General features: G+C 42.5%; 1 long non-coding RNA gene across 2 annotated transcripts; it reads left to right on the plus strand.

Annotated features, from left to right (window-relative positions):
• Positions 1 to 575: 575 nt before the first annotated feature.
• On the plus strand, positions 576 to 9,512 carry LOC123723894 (uncharacterized). 2 transcript variants are annotated; one of them, XR_014380722.1, is made up of 3 exons: positions 576 to 1,830; positions 2,225 to 2,354; positions 9,428 to 9,512. It is a non-coding gene; the product is annotated as an uncharacterized LOC123723894 (long non-coding RNA). The 2 variants fall into 2 exon arrangements; XR_014380721.1 differs by lacking the exon at positions 9,428 to 9,512 and adding an exon at positions 9,174 to 9,394.
• Positions 9,513 to 9,729: the final 217 nt, after the last annotated feature.

The raw sequence follows: 9,729 nt of genomic DNA on the forward strand, positions 1-9,729 counted from the left end.
GTTACACATTGCAGCTTTTAAGGTTTGGTAAGGTTGGGGCTAGGGACGTCCCAAGGATACCAGATAGCATTACCATGGAACGTCCCTCAAACAAAAGTGAAAGTTTTGGTTGAGGGTAGTAAAGTCCCAAGGATTCCAGATAGCAGTACCATGGAAGTCCCTCAAACAAAAGGTGATATGGTGTGATAAGGAGATATGGTGTGGAGCTTAATGCGCATAACAGCTTGTGGGCAGCAATAGCACAGATGCCAATGGTTTTAGTGGTTGAAGAGTTTATGGAGCAGAGGGGAATAGTTTGTATAAATGATTGTTGGGGGACACGGGTAAATGTGAATAGAGGTACATCGTCATGGTCATATCTTGCATTGGATTCCTCCTCCATTGCTGGTATATGTGAGTGGGATGTGACGATATAATCCACAATAGACAGTGATCACTTCCCAGTCATGTGCTAAATAGATCTTAACATATGTTTTCAGAAAAGGGAACTGGTTTGAAATTGGTGCATTGACAAAGCAAACTGGGAACTTTTTTTACACTGTGTGAAAAGGAGAGTCATAAAATGTCATCTGTCCAGCCAAGACAGGAAAAGGCAAACACAAGGAGGCTGGTCAGCGTTGTTTTAGCTAGATACGGGTTTAAAGGGTAACATTAAGTAGCATAACCGTAACAACATGTAACAAATGACTTTGCATTAGTATACACATCAGATCTCCCAAAGCAAGGTGACATCTCACTTTTACATTGAGTTATTGCTTATCTCTGATGATAATTTCGAAATTGGGTAGGGCGTCTTTCAGTTTCTCTTCTCAGGCATTGCATAACAGAACAATTTACAACTTGTCAGAAATGTCCAGATCAACCAGCCATGTCAGCATACATTTTTTAGCTAGGTTTTGTAGCCATAGATGTTGTTGTAACGTTTGATCCACTCAAAGATCACATGAATACACATTAGACATGACAAAGTGTATATAATTGCAAGAACATTACCTTTTTAAAACAGCAAAACTGTTCTCTGCACCCCATGACAAAATGTGTACAATTGCAGGAAATATGCTTTAAACCTGCTAAATTCTCTCCACCAACAAGAGGGGTGTGAACAGTGTGTGTCATGAACAGTGCTTGTGTCCATAGAAATAGACATGGGGGGCGCGGGATGTTCCCCAATGCTGGAAGGGGGGCCTGAGTCAAACAGTTTGGGAACCCCTGCTGTAGAGAGTCATTGTACCATTTAAACCGCTGTGAAGTAATCTACATGAAAAATATGTGGACAACTGCTCGTCGAACAACTTATTCCAAAATCATGGGCATTAATATGGAATTGGTCCCCCCTTTGCTGCTATGACAGCCTCCACTCTTCTGGGAAGGCTTTCCACTAGATGTTGGAACATTGCTGCAGGGACTTGCTTCCATTAAGCCACGAGGATTAGTGAGGTTGGGCGATTAGGCCTGGCTCGCAGTCGGTGTTCCAATTCATCCCAAAGGTGTCCGATGGGGTTGAGGTCAGGGCTCTGCAGGCCAGTCAAGTTCTTCCACACCGAACTCGACAAACCATTTCTGTACAGACCTTGCTTGGGGGCATTGTCATGCTGAAACAGGAAAGGGCCTTCCCCAAACTGTTGCTATGAAGTTGGAAACACAGAATTGTCTAGAATGTCTTTGTATCCATATTAATGCCCATGATTTTGGAATGAGATGTTCGATGAGGTGTCCATATACCTTTGGTCATGTGCTGTGTATAATAACCCCAAAACATAACTATGTTTGTACTTATAGGTAACTAGATCGTGACTACAACTAAGTCTTTGACCACACTGTGTTACATTGGTGAGTAAAAACTCATGCTTCCTACCCTTTAACAGAAGAATATACATTTAGTCGGTAATCAGCATCCAGCATGACACCCCCATTGTACTACAAATCACTGTGTGATGAAGGCATTTTGGTTGCTTGGCAATTGGAGAACAGCATCTTTAGGTTTTAGTATGTTGGTTCGCATAACACTGAAAAATAAAATTGCCATATACTATAAAATTCCATTGAACCAAAAATAATCCATTCTAATTTAATGTTTGTTAAATATTGTACTGCAAATATTTTTTAATTGTATGGTATTACACTTTTCCAATAATTTGTGTGTGTGTGTGTGTGTGTGTGTGTGTGTGTGTGTGTGTGTGTGTGTGTGTGTGTGTGTGTGTGTGTGTGTGTGTGGTGTCTCAAGTTCTACATGAGGGTGAGGACAACAGGGATGTTCTTAGTTCAAAACTAAGATTCCAGGGTGGTGGACCTTCTTCCACTGAGATGTTGAGGATTGGAGAACCATGGCGCAGTTTCAAAGCTTGATATGGATAGTAAGTTAAACGTTTGGGTTTTGTAAGCTTAGTAGCTTGGCATCATTTCACACTGCAGCAGTAAATGGCACCAGATAGTATGCTCAGAGTATACACCAATGATGTACAGTGCATTCGGAAAGTTCAGACCTTCACCTTTTCCACATTTTGTTACGTTACAGCCTTATTCTAAAATTGATTAAATCAATGTTTTTCCTCATCAATCTACACACAATACCCCATAATGACAAAGCAAAAACAGGTTTTTATAAATGTTTTCACATTTATAAAAACTGAAATATCTTATTTACATAAGTATTCCGATCCTTTGCTATGAGACTCAAAATTGAGCTTAGGTGCATCCTGTTTCCATTGATCATCCTTGAAATGTTTATACAACTTGATTGGAGTCCACCTGTGATAAATTCAATTGATTGGACCCGATTTGGAAAGGCTCACACCTGTGTATATAAGTTCCCACAGTTGACAGTGCATGTCAGAGCAAAAACCAAGCCATGAGTTCAAAGGAATTGTCCGTAGAGCTCAGAGACAGGATTGTGTCAAGGCACAGATCTGGGGAAGGGTACCAAAAAATGTCTGCAGCATTGAAGATCCCCAAGAACACAGTGGCCTCCATCATTCTTTAATGGAAGAAGTTTGGAAACACCTAGACTCTTCCTAGAGCTGGCCACCCGGCCAAACTGAGCCATCGGGGGAGAAGGGCCTTTGTCAGGGAGGTGACCAAGAATCCGATGACAGAGTTCCTCTGTGGAGATGGGAGAACCTTCCAGAAGGACAACCACCTCTGCAGGACTCCACCAATCACGCCTTTATGGTAGAGTGGCCAGACGGAAGCCACGCCTCAGTAAAAGTCACATGACAGCCCGCTTGGAGTTTGCCAAAAGGCACCTGAAGGACTCTGGTCTGATGTAACCAAGATTGAACTCTTTGGCCTGAATGCCAAGCATCATGCTGTGGGGATATTTTTCAGGGACTGGGAGACTTGTCAGGATCGAGGCAAAGATGAACAGTGCAAAGTATAGAGAGATCCTTGATGAAAACCTGCTCCGGAGCACTCAGGACCTCAGACTGGGGCGAAGGTTCACCTTCCAACAGGACAACAACCCTAAGCACACAGCTAAGACAATGCAGGAGTGGCTTTGGGACAAGTCTCTGAATATCCTTGAGTGGCCCAGCCAGAGCCCGGACTTGAACCCGATCAAACATCTCTGGAGAGACCTGAAAATAGCTGTGCAGCAACGCTCCCCATCCAACCTTACAGAGCTTCAGAGGATCTGCAGAGAAGAATGGGAGAACCTCCCCAAATGCAGGTGTGCCAAGCTTGCAGCATCATACCCAAGAAGACTCAAGGCTGTAATCACTGCCAAAGGTGCTTCAACAAAGAACTGAGTAAAGGGTCTTAATACTTAGGTAAATGTAATAATTATTTTTATTTTTTATAAATGTGCAAAAATCTAACCTGTTATTGCTTTCTCATTGTGGGGTGTTGTGTTGTGTGTGTGTGTGTGTGTGTGTGTGTGTAGATTGATGAGTGGTGAAAAAAACTATTTAATATTTTTTGGAATAAGGCTGTAACTAGAGATGCACGATATATCGGTGAACATATCGGAATCGACCGATATTAGCTAAAAATGCCAACATCGGTATAAGCCTGATGTCAAGTTTAACGCCGACGTTAAAAACCGATATCAAAGCTACCGTGCATACCTATATAACGTAGGTACATGACGTAATGACGCCACGTTGCACAACATTTTACACAGCATTCCTAACCTAGCCCACAATGTCTGCTGTGTGGATCGAGCAGTCAACAAGTCGAACAGTCATTTTGAAAGCATAAGATAATTTCAGCGAGACAACTCAAAAGGCGAATTCCATTGAAGCCAAGATAATGGAATTCATTGCCCTTGACAATCAGCCGTTCTCGGTCGTGGGTGATGTTGGCTTTCGCCGACTGGTCGAGCACCGGTATACATTACCAAGTGTGTATTAGCTAGGTTGCCACTTGTTGTTCGATTATTGAAATTGAACTTCAGTTCATGAAAATAAATAGCTAGCCAGCTACTTAACCCTGTTGCCCAAAGCTAACGTTATAAGCAGCCAGCTAGCTTCATCTGGCTAGTGAGGCTCGACCGGACCAGGTTATGTGTTGTGAAGCTAGCCACAATAAGGATTAGGCACAATAGTGCAATTTGCAGTTTTGCCTTAAATAAAAGTATGTAATTGACAGTGATGCAAATGAATACAAATAGTAGAATTATGCCATACTTTTATTTTGAAGGCTAACCGCAACATCCAGTATTGTGGCTAATCCTTATTGTGGCTAGCTTCACAGATGGGTCCGACCATTAATCAAATAAGAACTGTCTTATAAATTAGGGTTATTTTAAATGACACCTAGCTAACTATAGCTACAGAAACAGATTGTCGTGTTATTTGACATGTTTCTTTTTTGACACGCAAAAACCCAAGCGGCGTTCCATAGAATTCCTGGTTGAGAATGAAACGACTGAACAAATGAACAACAAAACAGTACAGCAAGTAAGTGAAATAAATACGTTTTGATTATGTTTTACTGGTAATGGGGACATCGTAAACGCCAACAAAATAACTTTTTGGTCAGTCTGGTGTGTGTAACCTTTATTTAACTAGGCAAGTCGGTTAAGAACAAATTCTTATTTACTATGACGGCCTGGACGATGCTTGGCCAATTGTGCTCCACCCTATGGGACTCCCAATCACGGCCGGATTTGATGCAGCTGGATTCAAACCAGGGACTGTAGTGACACTTCTGGCACTGAAATGCAGTGCCTTACAACACAGACCGCTACATCCATGTGTAACAATTTAACTGTACTAGAATGCTTAAAAGGCCCAAAAATGTTAAATAGCAGTTATCGGTATTATTTTTTGTCAAGAAAAATATTGGATATCAGTATCGGCCAAAAATGTCATATCGGTGCATCACTAGCTGTAACATAGCAAAATGAGGAAAAAGTCAAGGGGTTTGAATACTTTCTGAATGCACTGTATATTGGAAGCAGTCCTGCATAGGAATTAATGGATATTTACATTCAATAAAATGTTTCAAAGTATGAAATGACTTGTATTTTAGTATTTCTTTGTTGAAGTGTGGACAGTGACAGTACTAGTGATGCACCGATATGACATTTTTGACCGATATCCGATATTTTCCTTGCCAAATAACCTGATACCGATTTATAAAAAAATAAATTGTGGCCTAATAAGCATTCTAATACAGTTAAATAGTTAACACACACGGACGCAGCGGTCTAAGGCACTGCATCTCAGTGCAAGAGGCGTCACTACAGTCCCTGGTTCAACCGTGAGTGGGAGTCCCATAAGGCGGCGCACAATTGGCCCAGCTCGTCCGGGTTTGGCCGGGGTAGACAGTCATTGTAAATAAGAATTTCTTCTTAACTGACTTGCCTAGTTAAAGAAAGGTTACACACACCAGACTGACCAAAAGGTTATTTTGTTGGCGTTTACCACGTCCCCATTACCAGTAAAACCTATTTCTTTCACTTACTTGCTGTACTGTTTCGTTGTTCATTTGTTCAGTCGTTTCATTCTCAACCAGGAATTCTATGGAACGCCGCTTGGGTCTTTGCGTGTCAAAAAATAAAACAATGACCAGTAGATAACGATTTGATTACACTATCACTTGTATTTCATGTCACAACGATTCATAGATGCGTATGCTATGATGCTGGTGAAGTTGTTTCGCGCACCAGAAGTGCTGGTCAAAAAAAATAAAAGCTAGCTAGCTCAAGGAAGCAAACAATGTTCTTCCCCAAAAACATAGCAAAACGACATCTGTTTCAATAGCTAGCTAACTACACTGCTCAAAAAAATAAAGGGAACACTAAAATAACACATCCTAGATCTGAATGAAATAAATAATCTTATTAAATACTTTTTTCTTTACATAGTTGAATGTGCTGACAACAAAATCACACAAAATGAATCAATAGAAATCCAATTTATCAACCCATGGAGGTCTGGATTTGGAGTCACACTCAAACTTAAAGTGGAAAACCACACTACAGGCTGATCCAACTTTGATGTAATGTCCTTAAAACAAGTCAAAATGAGGCTCAGTAGTGTGTGTGGCCTCCACGTGCCTGTATAACCTCCCTACAACGCCTGGGCATGCTCCTGATGAGGTGGCGGATGGTCTCCTGAGGGATCTCCTCCCAGACCTGGACTAAAGCATCCGCCAACTCCTGGACAGTCTGTGGTGCAACGTGGCGTTGGTGGATGGAGCGAGACATGATGTCCCAGATGTGCTCAATTGGATTCAGGTCTGGGGAACGGGCGGGCCAGTCCATAGCATCAATGCCTTCCTCTTGCAGGAACTGCTGACACTCCAGCCACATGAGGTCTAGCATTGTCTTGCATTAGGAGGAACCCAGGGCCAACCGCACCAGCATATGGTCTCACAAGGGGTCTGAGGATCTCATCTCGGTACCTAATGGCAGTCAGGCTACCTCTGGCGAGCACATGGAGGGCTGTGCGGCCCCCCAAAGAAATGCCACCCCACACCATGACTGACCCACCGCCAAACCGGTCATGCTGGAGGATGTTGCAGGCAGCAGAACATTCTCCACGGCGTCTCCAGACTCTGTCACGACTGTCACGTGCTCAGTGTGAACCTGCTTTCATCTGTGAAGAGCACAGGGCGCCAGTGGCGAATTTGCCAATCTTGGTGTTCTCTGGCAAATGCCAAACGTCCTGCACGGTGTTGGGCTGTAAGCACAACCCCCACCTGTGGACGTCGGGCCCTCATACCACCCTCATGGAGTCTGTTTCTGACCGTTTGAGCAGACACATGCACATTTGTGGCCTGCTGGAGGTCATTTTGCAGGGCTCTGGCAGTGCTCCTCCTTGCACAAAGGCGGAGGTAGCGGTCCTGCTGCTGGGTTGTTGCCCTCCTACGGCCTCCTCCACGTCTCCTGATGTACTGGCCTGTCTCCTGGTAGCGCCTCCATGCTCTGGACACTACGCTGACAGACACAGCAATCCTTCTTGCCACAGCTCGCATTGATGTGCCATCCTGGATGAGCTGCACTACCTGAGCCACTTGTGTGGGTTGTAGGCTCCGTCTCATGCTACCACTAGAGTGAAAGCACCGGCAGCATTCAAAAGTGACCAAAACATCAGCCAGGAAGCATAGGAACTGAGAAGTGGTCTGTGGTCACCACCTGCAGAACCACTCCTTTATTGGGGGTGTCTTGCTAATTGCCTATAATTTCCACCTGTTGTCTATTCCCTTTGCACAACAGCATGTGACATGTATTGTCAATCAGTGTTGCTTCCTAAGTGGACAGTTTGATTTCACAGAAGTGTGATTGACTTGGAGTTACATTGTGTAGTTTAAGTGTTCCCTTTATTTTTTTGAGCAGTGTATATAGCTGCTAGGTGTCATCTAAAATAACCCTAATTTATAACACAGTTTGTATTTGATTAATGGTGGTCAGATCCATCCATGTGAAGCTAGCCACAATAGTGGACTTTGCGGTTTGCCTTCAAAATAAAAGTATGGCATAATTCTACTATTTGTATTCATTTTCATCACTGTCAATTACATACTTTTATTTAAGCAAAACGCAAATTCCACTATCGTGCCTAATGCTTATTGTGGCTAGCTACACAACACATAACCTGATCCGGTCGAGCCTCACTAGCCAGATGAAGCTAGCTGGCTGCTTATAACGTTCGCTTTGGGCAACAGGGTTAAGTAGCTGGCTAGCTATTCAATAGTCGAACAACAAGTGGCAACCTAGCTAATACTTACTCAAAAAGATTCTGAAAATCATTGCTAAGAATAATGAAAATGACTGCAGTTTCTACTGGTCATTGTTTTCAGCCTGGTTGTATTGGTGCTAGCTAGGTACCAAGCTAAAGCTAGCGACCCCAGAAGTTGCAGTCGAACAAATGATGCTTTATTACCTACGCGGTATTGTAAACACATAGTTCGTGGCCGGTGTTTGCTTGTTTGCAGACTTTTTTGTACAGTGTTGACAGTGCTAATGGCATTCCATAGTATCTATGTATGTATCGAAGCTATTACTGTCTAAATCCGGTAGGGCAACATCTGAAAAATAGCGCACTTGGTAGTGTGTACCGGTGCTCGACCAGTCGGCGAAAGCCAACATCACCCATGACAGACAACGGATTGCTTGCCAAGGGCAATGAATTCCATTATCTTGGCTTTAATGGAATTCGCCTTTTGAGTTGTCTCGCTGAAATTCTTGCTCTTTCAAATGACTGCACGACTTGTTGACTGCTCAATCTACACAGCAGACATTGTGGGCTAGGTTAGGAATGCTGTGTTGCACGTGTAGCGCAAAATGTTACGTGGCGTCATTACGGCATGTACCTACGTTATATAGGTATGCACGTCAGCTTTGACGACGGTTTTGCACATCGGCGTTAAACTAGACATCAGCCAATACCGATGTTGGCATTTTCAGCTAATATCTGCCGATTCCAATATGTTCGCCGACATATCGCACATCCCTAATTAGTACAACAACAAAAAAATACTTTAACGCATAGGTTAAAAGTCCATGCTAATTCACATACATTAATGCATACTTATTCATTATTTTGTCTAATGGAATATAGGCTACTTATCAAAAACTAATGTAGACATTAATACATGCATTTCTATAACTTCCTAAATCTTTACCAAAATGGCTGCTTGGTTCTCAATTGTCATCCTGGGTTTATACATTTGTGTCAAATTCTTGTTTTGAAAATTGTTTGGTCTTTGAACATTGTCAAATCTTCCAGCAGGGGACATGGCCTTGCAAAAGCTAATTGATTATATTTACTATTTGAAAAAATCAATCTGAGTAAGTAAATTTCACTAACATTTATTAATCAAAACATGGAAATCTTTAACTATGCTTTCTCTCAATCGCAACTCTCCTCCAGTCTTATCTCTACTTTAACCCCAAACTCTCTTCAACCCTGCTTCATCAATTGTGACCCCCCCCCCCCCTATTTTTTAACAGTGGTAATGTGTTCATTTTCTCTATTTACAGATGAACCTAGCTATCATTTTGACACCTTCTAAATATCCAGCTCTCTATTGCATGTGGTAGAGCAGAGTACAGAACAGGTGATGAATGCTGTCCTATGTGTTCTCCAGGTAAGGACCAGCTCTGTATACTATATGGATTATTATGAAGAAAATAAATTCCAATATCAATCAATCCATGACACTGACCTTCTATCCCACAGGAAACCGGGTACATAGACACTGTACAGAATTTACAAGTACTTCCTGTGTCCCCTGTACCGACTCCACTTTCCTTGATGAACCCAATGGTCTTACGGCATGCAT

The sequence above is a fragment of the Salmo salar genome, chromosome 15 (genome assembly GCF_965601325.2).
Source record: "Salmo salar chromosome 15, fSalSal1, whole genome shotgun sequence".
In the NCBI taxonomy this organism is placed as follows: Eukaryota; Metazoa; Chordata; class Actinopteri; order Salmoniformes; family Salmonidae; genus Salmo; species Salmo salar.